The sequence below is a fragment of the Amblyomma mixtum genome, chromosome 5 (genome assembly GCF_055824585.1).
Source record: "Amblyomma mixtum isolate Tamu chromosome 5, ASM5582458v1, whole genome shotgun sequence".
Classification (NCBI taxonomy): Eukaryota; Metazoa; Arthropoda; class Arachnida; order Ixodida; family Ixodidae; genus Amblyomma; species Amblyomma mixtum.
In genome coordinates, this window is record NC_143016.1 from 167,246,733 (window position 1) to 167,258,839 (window position 12,107).

At 50.4% G+C, this 12,107-nt stretch overlaps 1 pseudogene across 1 annotated transcript in view; it reads left to right on the forward strand.

The window, feature by feature from the left end:
- LOC149344529 (uncharacterized) overlaps window positions 1-12,107 on the forward strand; it is a 47,027-nt pseudogene that overhangs the window by 21,990 nt on the left and 12,930 nt on the right. Inside the window, exons 4-14 of the transcript XR_016283207.1 lie at window positions 179-680; window positions 1,519-1,776; window positions 3,132-3,425; window positions 4,902-5,036; window positions 5,521-5,820; window positions 6,918-7,124; window positions 7,825-7,951; window positions 9,296-9,482; window positions 10,508-10,644; window positions 10,909-11,029; window positions 11,682-11,846. The product of XR_016283207.1 is annotated as an uncharacterized LOC149344529 (transcript). The remainder of the gene's footprint in view (window positions 1-178; window positions 681-1,518; window positions 1,777-3,131; window positions 3,426-4,901; window positions 5,037-5,520; window positions 5,821-6,917; window positions 7,125-7,824; window positions 7,952-9,295; window positions 9,483-10,507; window positions 10,645-10,908; window positions 11,030-11,681; window positions 11,847-12,107) is intronic.

The window sequence follows — 12,107 nt, forward strand, 5'->3', positions numbered from 1 at the left end:
CAGACATCTCGTTTCATAGTTTTGCAATTAAAGAACTATCGGCTTCTGCATGCTCATAGCCACCGTACTGAGTTGGTTGAGGGTGGTGACAGTACCGCCATTTCAGTTCGAAGATATCGCTTCATGCGCCTGTACCGGCTTTTGGTTCCGCATGCCCATGTTACTTTCTTATCCGCAGGTGCAACCAAGACCAGGACGCGGCCAATAACGGCACGGCTGCGGCAAAGTCCGGCCCGCCAGAATGGTGGCTCGCATCCGAGGAGCTCGAGGAGCACTGCGACCCGTACGGCAGCGAGGTCGCCATGGAGCACAAGGACGTACCCGTAAACGCTTTTGCCCTCGGCTGCTTCCTCGGGTACAACACGTTTGTGGCGCACTTTGACAGCGCCTACACCACGCCGCCTCCACCACCGCCACCGCCCTCGTCGTCCAAGTCTTTGTCCTCCCCCTCCGGTCAAACGAAGCCTGTGAAGCGGGGAAAGAAAGGAAGAGGGACCAAGTCTAGCTTCCCGTCAGATGGGACAAGCTCGCCAGGGAAGACGCCTTGCCCCAACAATGAGTCACCCGACCCTAAGCTGACCTCACTGAAGAGCTCGCCGGTCTCGACGTCGCATACGCCGTCCTCAACGACGAGGAGCCTCAAGCCGCCGCCGCCTGCGCCCTCGTCTGAAGGATTTAAGGTGACATGATATTTCAGTATAGGTGTTCTCAGACGGAGTCCTTCCAAAATTTGGAGTTATGGCAGCTGTGAATGGTTGCATGGTGAATGGTCATGAGAATGAACATTGCTGCTGTCGGTGAGGGCGTATGGTAACCTAAAAACACAGCCTGAATTGCAAGGAGGATATGAGAAGAGTAGTCGGCACTATATCAGGCGATACGACGGCAGTGGAAGCTCATATATGCACATTAAAACTAATGCTATCCTCCCAGATCAGATCATGGGTGCACGAAGGCAAGGGAAATTTTCTTGCATGATAGCCAAGCACTTTACACAAGGGCCCTTTCCATTCATCTCCATGCCCCACTTGTCGGATTGGCTTGCTTGACGGGGAGCATAAATTCATGTAACGAGCAGCTCCAGAAAAATTTATGGGGTGCCTATAGCCATTACAAATACCAGTAAGAGAGAGAGAGGTGCGGTGTTTTACACGGCATGGTGGTTTAAAACAGTTTTATATACTGCGGCCAGTATAAACGACCTGCGATTCATCGTTCAAGTTTTCTTAGGGCTTTGAAGGGATTTGAAGGAATGACGCTATGTTGCATGACATCGCAGATGTGGATTCTATACCGTGTCCAGCCTCAGTCTTAGAAAGGACTCTCAAGGGCTGTAATAGACCGTGCTTCTCCCTACATATAACACTTGGAGCGCCAGGAATGTATTATCCACTCTTTATGGCGCAAAACTGTAGCGACATGGATAGACCTGCGATTCTTGGAAGTACTGTAAGTTCACTGTGTGAGCGGAAGAATTCGGTTTTAGAGCTGTCTTCTGAACGCCTTCTCTTCCACCAGGTGACGCAGTGCAATGCGCACTTTGAGCACTGTTCCAATGGATTGTACCTGTACTTCGTGGACGTCCGCAAGCGGAGCTCCACGCTGTACCGTCTGCTGGTGCGGTACTCGAACGTCTGCCGTATTATTCTACGCAAGACGTCACCAACAGCCACTATTGTCTACCTGCACCTGTTGCACCCGCCGCTGCTGTACAAGGTGTGCGCCGGTAACAGCGCTACTAGCCAGTGCAACCGCGAGGGTGACTACCTGCCACAGGTGAGCAGCGCTGTATCGTTAAGTGCTTTCAATGCGCTAAAGAGAAAGCCTGGCTGTCTCCAAGAACTGTCCTATACCCTTACGGTTTCCCTTCCGCTACAGTTTCCTTTAGTCGTAGAGTTCTGCAGTTTGCCTAGAAGGCCAACTGTGGGAATACAAGGAAAGTTGACGGACCACGAGAAAAGCTGTATAAAAGAGAGCTAGAAGATCTACCGGTGGGGCTAGTTGGGTTACCATCTGTACGGTTTTTGAAAGCGCTAACTGTGCGCAGGAACGGGCGCGCACAACACGGCGCGCTATAGAAACCAAGGCCTGTATAGAAACCTGTATAGAATCCTGGACGAGTGACTGCTGACTGCTTGTCTAGTAAAAGTGTAGGATGAATATTAAGGGACATAAGACGTATTTTAGCACTGCTGGGGCCTGTCTTTGGACTTTCTCTTCCAGTCGGCGTCCACTGCTCCTTACGCATCTTAACTCTAACTGCTCAGCTTGTTTCTCAGTGACTGGTCTCTCTCAATTTTTTTCAAACCTTGTCCAACTCCCTTCCTTGCTCGAGACTCTTAGCCTCTCTCCTTTCAGTAGAAGCAGTAACGGACGTCGGACAATGGGCATGCACGCAAAAATGCCAAAACGACTGCCCTAGTAGATATGCATTGTCGCTCAATTCTTGGCATGCGAAAGCTTAGTTTTACGGCAAAAAAAAGCTGGAAAAGATTTCGCCTCACCGCAGAAGGAATTCAACGTCGGGTATACTGCATTTTCAGCCCGTGTCTTGGAGAACCTCGCCTTCCAAGCCCAAAGCGCGTATATCCTTATCCTATACAAAAAGCATAGTGGTAAGGTGACAATACAGTCGTGACCTCACTGCATTCTTTGTTAGGCAAACATTAAGCTGTGACAATGGCGGCCCGTAGGAGGTCCTTCTTAAGACAGCCATTAGTGTAGATGATGGGCGCTGAAAATGAGGTCAGTCATCATCAGCAGCAGCAGCAGTCAAACTGTGCCCACTGTAGGACAAAGGCTTTTCCGTATCCCTCCGTTTAACCCCGTCCTTCGCCAGCTGCTGTCAACTTATCTCCGCAAACTCCCTAATTTCATCCGCCCACCTTACTCTCTGCCTCACACTGCTAAGCTTGCCCTCTCTTGGAATCCAGTCTGTTAGTATAAGGTACCGTTGATTATCGTGCCTTCACATTACGTAGCCTGCCTGTGCACTGTTCTTGATTTCGACCAGGATGTCATTAACTTGCGTTTGTTCCCTCACCCATGAAATAAAAAATAGAAATTGAGTCCAGACAGGCTCGAAATAAGGGACGCAGCAGCCTGCTCAGCCACCGCCTTGCCTGACGCAGTTCGACCTATCCGAAACCACCCCGTGGGACCGGGCCGTCGAGTTCGGCGAAGGACCCTTCAAGTGCGGCGCCGACGTTCTGGGCAGGAGCCGTGTGATGCGGCTGACGCTCAGCGGACCGCGCCACTGGGCGCCTCTCTGCAACCTGATCCTGCGCACGCGCAACAACACGCAGGTGTTTTACGCGCCCGTGCGCGAGTTGCAGGCGCACCAGTTGAAGGCAGTGGCCAGACCCAGCGTGCAGGACTTCGGCGTCATGTACGCCTTGCTCAGCGTCTGGTCCGAGAGCTTCCAGGTAGGGTTTTGACTCTGCACGGATTTCTTACCCCCAACAACAGATATCAAAAGTGGACGAATTGAAAATTTCCCGGAAACGTCGGCATCGAACCGCGTTTCCCCGTGAACATTTCTTGTTCTTGTCACTTCCAAGCATCCCGCTCGCTATAGGGTGCGTTCATGCCTAACAAAACTGCCCGAAACCGACAGACATGCATGACAGTCAGTACAAGATTGCTGTTACATGTCGATGTATACATCGGGATGAGATCAAGTACATGACATAACTTTCATGTACCTGACCTCATGAAGATTCATGTCAAGTACATTCTAAACGTACCCTCTGCGGTGTCCCAGTGGCCACGCTGCTCGGCTACTGACCCGGAGGACCCGGGTTCAATCCCGGCCGAAGCGCCTTGTTTAGATGAAGGCGAAGCGCAAAGGTGCCCGTGTGCTGTGCGATGTCAGTGTACAGACGCCCACAGACTTAACACGAATGACGGAATGCGTGGCCTGGACTGCCGTCAGCGACATGAAGCGATAGTCATCGGGTGCGAGATAATGCTCCCGGAATGTTTGCGGTGTCTGACGATAGGAGGTGCTAACCGCGTCAGCTTAGCGGGCATTGCCGTCATAAGAAAACTGGAAAAAGCGTTGCCGGGGCCGTGGAGGCCGAATCGGCGAGCAAAAAGCGCGTAAACGCCCCCGTGACCAGCGCGCTGTCCACGCGCAGATCGGGCACAAGCGGAAAAAGTAAAAGCGAGCTGCGCACCAGCTGTCGTCAACCGCCGCAAAGATACTGAGAGCATTGTCTCGCACCAATGAATATCGCTTCGTGGTGCTGACGGCAGTCCAGGCCACGCTTTCCGTCATTCGTGTTAGGTCTGTGGGCGTCTGTACGTTAAGGAACCCCCGGTGGTCGAAATTTCCGGAGCCCTTCACTACGGCCTCCCTCATAGCCTGTCACTTTGGAACGTTAAACGCCCCATACGACACCATACCATTCTGAATGCAGAATTAAATAAGGGTTATGGGGGTTCAACGTCCCAAAGCGACTCAGGCTATGAGGGACGCCGTAGTGAAGGGCTCCGGAAATTTCGACCACGCAGTGTTCTTTAACGTGCACTGACAATGCACAGTACACGGGCCTCTAGAATTTGATAAGGATTGTCACGAGTGAACGGATGGTGCTTCAAAAGTAGGCTAGACTGTGTGGTCGGATCTTCGTTCTTGATGAATAGAGGTGATCTTCGTTCGGTTATTTGCTGCCATGGCTGTTCTGGCATATCGCGCTGTACCGCAACCTGACGTAAATATAAAACTGCGTCATTATTCTATGAGCACATTTTTGCGGACTTATGGTGTCATTTGGTTTGTTTCTATGTGGCACCTCCCCGAAACCAAAGTTGAACAAAGCGGGCGGATTACTCCAACGGTGCTTGAAAAGGACACATTCGAACGCGGACGAGCAACACGTGGATTGTCGCCTTTGCAGGTCACTGATGAGCTCGCGATGGACGCTCAGAGCTGCCGGGAAACATTCAACGAGGTGGCTGCGCGTGCCGAGGAGTGTCCCCGTGCCCTGGAAGAAGCCCTCTTCGAGATCTATTTCTCGCTTAGCCAGGGAAGGGTGAGAACCTTATTGGCAGGCTTAAGGGCTCTCGTAATGGCCGTGCCCCTGCTCCAGTGGGGAACGCTTTTGACGATAGCAAAAACGTTAATAGAAAAAAAGTGCAAGACTGCGCTCGAGTGATTTGGGGATATATTGATTGTTACAGTGAAATCTTCCATTATTTGCAAAAATTGCATTCATAAACGTTTTACCACTCAAAAATGTTTTTGTCCAGAATTGTTGGGTATGAATAGGGGCACATGGAATAGTGATTCGATGAAATTTTCAGGAGATAACTCTCAAGGGGCCATTTCAAGTGAAAAGCCTAATCATGTATTTTTAGTTTTTATTTCATTTCTTCTCGGACTACCTTTTCTTCCTTGAATCCCTTTGGACGCTTTCTGTGCATGAACGTTATTGTCTCTTTATCGCCCTGGTCACTCTGCAACCCTGCAACAACACTTAATCCAGCGCATCAAGAACAGCGTGACACCGCGCGCAGGTGTTCTTGTTCCGCACCGCCCTGAAGCACCTGTACTTCCGGTATCGGGCGCACCGGCAGAGCACCGACGCCTTCACAGGCTCGGTGATCGCCCAGGAGCTGCCGTCCCATATGGTCAAGGTGCGCAAGGTGATCCTTACGCCCACTCGACGCGTCTACCTGCCGCCGCAGCTGGTGTGCAAGAGCCGCCTGCTTCAGCACTTCGACCCAGATTACGCCCTGCGCATCGTCGTGCGTGACGACGATTGCAAGCTCATCTCCTTCTCGCTGGGTGCCTGCAAGGACGACTTCCTCAACGCGGTACGGTGTATAGAGGTTCAGCATCGCCCGGTGAATCAGCAGCCGTAGCAGGCTTAATTTTTGAACAGGTGCAGTAGCTGAAGCACGAGAAAAAAAAATAGGCTGTGATTTAGCTCTGGTTAACCCTAGTTGAATCGCGAAAGCAATTTAGCGCGTTGTCTCTTCCTCTCTTCCTTCTTTCATTGTTGCCCCTCTTTCGCGCTCTCCATAACGACTAGAATCTACTATATATATACATACACACACACACACACACCCCGCGGGGAGACACCTCCTCTCCCTCTGCCTCAGCGGAGCACATGTGGAGTGAGCGGCGATAGCAGCGGCGCCGATGGCGGCGCCATCTGTTGGAGCGCGGCTGCGGCGTTGCTAGGCAACGGCGGCTCAAGGTCGTTCGTGGGCCACGGCATACGACTCATGTGCGACCAAGCGACGAGCCGAGCTGGCTGGCGTAGTGTTGCTTTCACAACAAAAAAGTGGCTGGCGGTATAGCATTGCGAAGCACGAAATGTGCAAAAGCACGGCTTTTGCAGGTGTACACCAACGCTACATACCTTAAAGGGAGAATGAGGTGTCCCCTGACCCAGGGAGCCATTTATGGGCCTTTTGTTTCCTCAAAAATCGAGGTAGCCGAAACCTGCCGCTTGTTTTCAGGAAAGGAAATGCACATAACCCGCAATTTGTTGGCGGATGCCACTGCCTAGTCAGAGGTGTCCACTGAACCAGTGAGCCAGTTACATTTACTACTTAGGGGCTGCACACGCACGACACCCCTGAAACCTAGAGAGTGCGGCTATAAGGGCTTTAGCACTAAAATGTACAGGAAATCAACAGTTTCATACGACAAATGTACGTTAGCAGTGGTAGTACATTTCGAACTCGCATTGAACTTCCATTTGCCTGTTATAATTTGATTTCAGCGTCGCTTTTTGGTTCCGCTGTTGCATGGATTCATTTGGGTGGAGTACAGAGGAGGGCTCAAAACTGAATAAATATTGGATAGGAACCTTGAGGAAACTTGAGAGATGTGCTCACTGCGATGGCAATGCACAGCTACTATTAGGTCCTAACTTCAACCATGGGCTCGTTTTGTGTAGGTCATCAAGCCTCCGCTGTCGTCTGGTCTGAAGATTGGCGGCCGCCGATTCATGTTCCTAGGCTGCTCGACGAGCCAGCTACGCAACCACGGCGTCTGGTTCTACGCGCACGACAGTCAGGGCCGCACCGCAGAGCAGATACGCGATGGAATTGGCGACCTCTCCGCCATCCTCAGCGTGCCCAAGTTCATGGCACGGCTCGGACAGGTCAGAAGCAAATCAAGTTCTTGTTAAGAGAGGTGATGGTATAGGCGAATAACTGACATGAAAATCTGTGAGAAAACCTCTTCGCTTTTAGCAACACAAATGGTGTTTGCAAGGAAGCAGAGCCCAATAACTGCGCCATTCATCTTCGTTCATCATACCTGTGAGGTCACGTGCTTTGCGTTAATCCACATATGTTTGGATAGCATCTTTCGAAACAAACAGCCTTGTAGCAAAGCGAATCCTTCATTTATTAATCCACTGCAGGCAGGTCAGTCACGAACGTCCGCAGCAATCAGGCGCCATGTGCAGTGGCTCAAAGCCGGCTCTGAAAATATCCTCGAAATCATACGCCACATACTGCACGTTTTCGAATCTAATGTAAGTGTGTCGAAATAATTTCAAGAGGGAATGGAAGGTAAGACTAGCTTCCACAAATAATCATAATACTGCATGGACCGTGCCCAGAGGTCTAACCACGCTTATCAGCCTCCTTTGGGAGTACGAGTTCCTCTGCTTGAGGTGTTGCACCCTTTACACGCACTCCTCTTTTGTCTGAGAAGCCATTCATTATTGTTCTCTAGACTTGCGCAAAAGTTTCCCTACTACCGGCTACATAGCCTTGAATTCTGTGTCACCAGTATTAGAGCCAACCAGCTAAGGCGGGTGGCCCACTCGGGAGAACTTTTTTTCTTGTGTGCAGGCCTTTTCGCAGTCGTTGGGTCTACTGTCGGTCCCGATCCAAAACACGACTGTGGAACCGGACATCCGGCACGCAGGCCATGGGTGCAGCAGCGATGGTTCCCGTATCGCACGCCCTGCTGCGCAAGGTATGTGTATTGTCGTCATTATCGCCAACCAAAGTAATAAACTTATTGTAAACTAAAGGCGCCAAAAAACCACACACACAAGACAAGAGAACGGGACAGAGCGCCACTCACAACTAGTTTATTTTGCACACCACAGATACATATATACACAAAGCCAGTGCCTGCGCAAAGAACAAAATTACGCTTCAATGCGATAACGACTGCTCAAAACACTTTCTTTCCGCTTGATAGAGAGATACGGAAGTTTCGCTAACACACGCACTGCCTTTTTTACAGATATAAAACGCTTCAATCAGTTCTCTGGCTTTAATATTGCTGCTTCTGGCAAGGATCCGCATGGGTGAAAAGCATGGCTCACAAGAGCGTGACGGGCAGGATCTGATATGTTTCGGCAAATTTGTTTTTTGGTGCCTTTAGTTCACAATGAATTACCAACTAGCCCAGCAAGAAGTTCCCTTAATAAACTTATATTCGAGCGTGAGCTCATAACTCTTCCCACTGTTATACGGCGGGTAGCGGTGAATTTGGCAGGTGCTATGGCTCTTCGGCGCAATTACCATGGCTCGACGAGCGAAATCGGCAACCTGCCAAAGCGTTGCGAGGCGAGTAGCAGCAGTGCATGACTCTGAAAAATTCTTTGTTCTCACACCTCTGCAAATGCTCATACACTCGTTTTACACACCCGGTAACATTCCTGTGTTTTTTTTTTGTTACCAACAAAAGCCCTTTTTTTCTGCCTCGCACCTTCCACAGTCATCTTGTCCGAACGAACTTCCTGAGAGTAACACTCCACCAAGAACTCTGCCGCCCGTACTATGCTTTGCTTCTTTTTCTTGAGAGAGACCATCGGGGGTCTGTTGTGAGCAATGCATGTGTTATCAAAGTCCAAGTGCTGCCCGTCCATTGCTTACTCATGCACCGTGCACGTGGCAAGTTTGCATTCCTTGAATGCAGGAACCTATGATGCATATGATAATGTTTTACAGCGGCAACTGTATACGACACTTCTCTGGGGCAAGCATTGTCGCCGTCGGTAGCAACCACTATGTCGTAACTAAAAACTCGCCTTCGGGCCGCTTAGAAAGTTAGAGACTGGGTGCTCTCGGCAATGTGTCCTGTGTGGCTATGGTGACTCAGCGGATCTGGCCATTTTGACGCTAAGCGTGAGAAAGATGAGCGCCAGGCCAGAGGAAGGCTTGTACCAGTACTGAACTGGGCATCACTTAATCCCGTAGCTCCCGCATATCAAAAGGCCGTGGCTGTTTTTTCTGTTCTTGCATAAGGCGTGTACTGACCTAAGTATGTAGTCGTTCGCCGAAGGCTTAATTGTCCGCCCTACCACAGGTCCATCACGCCCTGGAGCTAGAGGAAGGCGAGGAGCCGTGCGCCGTGCAAATCCGCTACGGCGGCTGCAAGGGAATGCTGCTGCTGGACCCGACGCTGAGCGGACGCCGTATCATCTTCCGCGAGAGCATGCGCAAATTCCACTCGGACCACTCCGACCTATACGTGCTGAAGACGAGCAAGCCCCGTACGTTGCCTTCATGCACTACGACCATCGACAGAAAGGGCTTAGATAAGCAGCTGGTGCCGGAGGCACATATTTCTTAATATACAACTAAAGAACGAAGCGGCTTTTCTCCGTCAAAGGACTCCCGTCCAGCCAATGGCGTCAGCCGACTGTGATGACCCAGTTAGCGTTACAGTGCAGGCAGCGGCGCGACAATGCAGGGAGGTGACTCTCCCCGACCATAGAGGGAGTGGACAATCGCCTTTCATCTGCCACTTCCTGCCTTGTCATGCTAGCAGTGTCACGAGAATCGGCCAACGCGACTTAAAACGACGCCACTTAAACTCCTTTGACGGGTAAAAGCTGCTTCGTTTTTTCATTTGTATGCGACTATAGTTGCGCTGTGTCCTAATGGGCTTGTGCTGGGCTTCTTACGAGTATCTTAGCATAATTTTAAGCGATCCATACTTCGGGTTTTTTTTTTCGGGCATACAATAAATTGTCATGCAGAGCATCCCACATTTGCTGCTTAAGTGTAATGCCGATTTTTTTTTTTTTTGCGTGGCCATGTAAAGTCATCGACCAAAGTTTACGGGAAGCAGGTTTGTAGACAAAATTTCCCTCGTGGTCAGACAAACCTATTAACTGAAAGGCCAGAAAATGGGAGGGGAATGCTTGCTCTACCCGGTGGAATGAATACCAAATGAATGAATAGCGACGCAAGATGGTGCAATTTTTTTACGCGAAAATTTGAGTGTACATTTACCTCTCAGTTAGGCGCTAACATCGATGATTTAATGCTTGAAACGGTGACAGTCATCCACTGTTCTGTACTTTTGTCGTAGCTACCATAAGTAGGCAGAAGGCATAGTCATCGAGCCAGAGTATATTATGAAGCATGGAGGGGGGCGCCTTCCTTCTGCGTTGGACTTCGCTGATTTAACGTTGAGCATAATTCGTGGCATGCGTTGCGTAAAGTAGTGGATTACTGCAAGATGGTCACATTTTGAGCTTGCAGCGCAGACAGTATCTACGGCTTCTCGCAGGCACTCTTTACCTGAACCGACCTATGATCACCATCTTGGAGCAGAGTGGCATCAAGGCCAAGGTGTTCCTGACGCTGCAGAACAGAATTCTCGACTCCTTCATCGACAGTATGATGGATCCCCACGAGGCCGCGCAGGTGAAAATTTTTCGTCCATGTTCGCAGCTTTTTGTGCCATGTGTGATGTCAGTGTTTGCAGTGTTCTGCATATAACTGAAGCCCATATACTGCAGCCGATCCCATTTTAGTCTAATTACTGAAGCCCATGTACGACAGCCGATCCATTTTAGTCAAAATTCGAGAAAAGGTTCAGGATTTCGGCGCACAGGTGCAACGGCCTATGAAGCAGGACGGTGATTATGAGCATATGAGACGAAACTGGGTGCCTTATTAACTACGCAGGTTCTGTGCGCCTACTGCGCCATGCGCTTTCCGTACAAGGAGCTGGCTGGCGTGGGCATCGACCTGACAGTGGAGCCCTTCTTTCGGGCTTTGATTCGCGCCGTCAACAAGAAGGTCCTCAGTGAGTGAAACGCACGAGCTTAACCGCTTTTGTTGGTTTCGTAGTCTGGGAAGAAGGCGTAGAGAGGCAGCATCCTGGCCCTGACTACGTATTTTGTTTATTAGTTACGCTCATTTTGCAGGACCTGCCAAAGTTATCGCAAATTTCCAATTGCTTCATGAGATGTTTCTTGTCGGTTTTGTGCGCATGGTTAGCGTAATCATAAGGTTCTTGATGTGAGGTGTATGTAACGGACAGTAGTTTAAATGCGTGAGATGTGAGACCATTCAAAACCTATCGCTTGGATTAGCCGAGCCTATTGCGGCAATCATTGTAGTTATGACACTTGGCGGCTAGTATAAACCCGCATTTCTAGAACGCGGTATTTGGTCTTGTGTGCCTTCAGTCAGTGAACAACAGATATTTCTGGCTCGTGGACGTGTCTTGTAATTGCCGACGAAGGCATATGGCGCCTAAAGGGCCGGCTTAACATTCAGAAAGTTTTGGCAAAAATTAGTTAAAGATGGCCCATAAAATCAATGTTTCCTGAGGGCCAACATCAGCTCGTAAGGCATCGAATGGTCCTCAGGAAGCATGCTGAAACTTGTCTACAACAAGGCGTGAACGACGAACCGTTGACAATTCAAAACGGACAATGTATGCGCTTACGCAGAGGAGCTGAGGACCAAGGCTCGTATCCTGGTTCCTCCGAACTACGGGCGCACCATGTTCGGCGTGCTGGATGAGACCGGCACGCTCGAGTACGGACAGGTGTTCGTCCAGTACTCGAACGACATGCTGCGGTACAAGGTCAACGACCCGGCGACCATCCTCGAAGGTACCCCGTTAACCCGTGTTCGTGCTCGCAAGCATAGTGCAGCATAGTCTGGGTGCGTTTAGGCAGCAGCTTTCGTATTTTCTTCGAAAATCTCCCCCATCGGAGGATCTAGTACGAATTCCTTCTGTTGAGCGATGGGAGGCCGTGCTGGTCAGCTCGGACCCGGGAATTCAAGCCTTGGCCACCGAGTGGGCCGCTCAGGTCACCGCCAGCCATGGCTTGGTGGCCATCTAGCGCGGACCGTCTGCATCTGCATTTGTG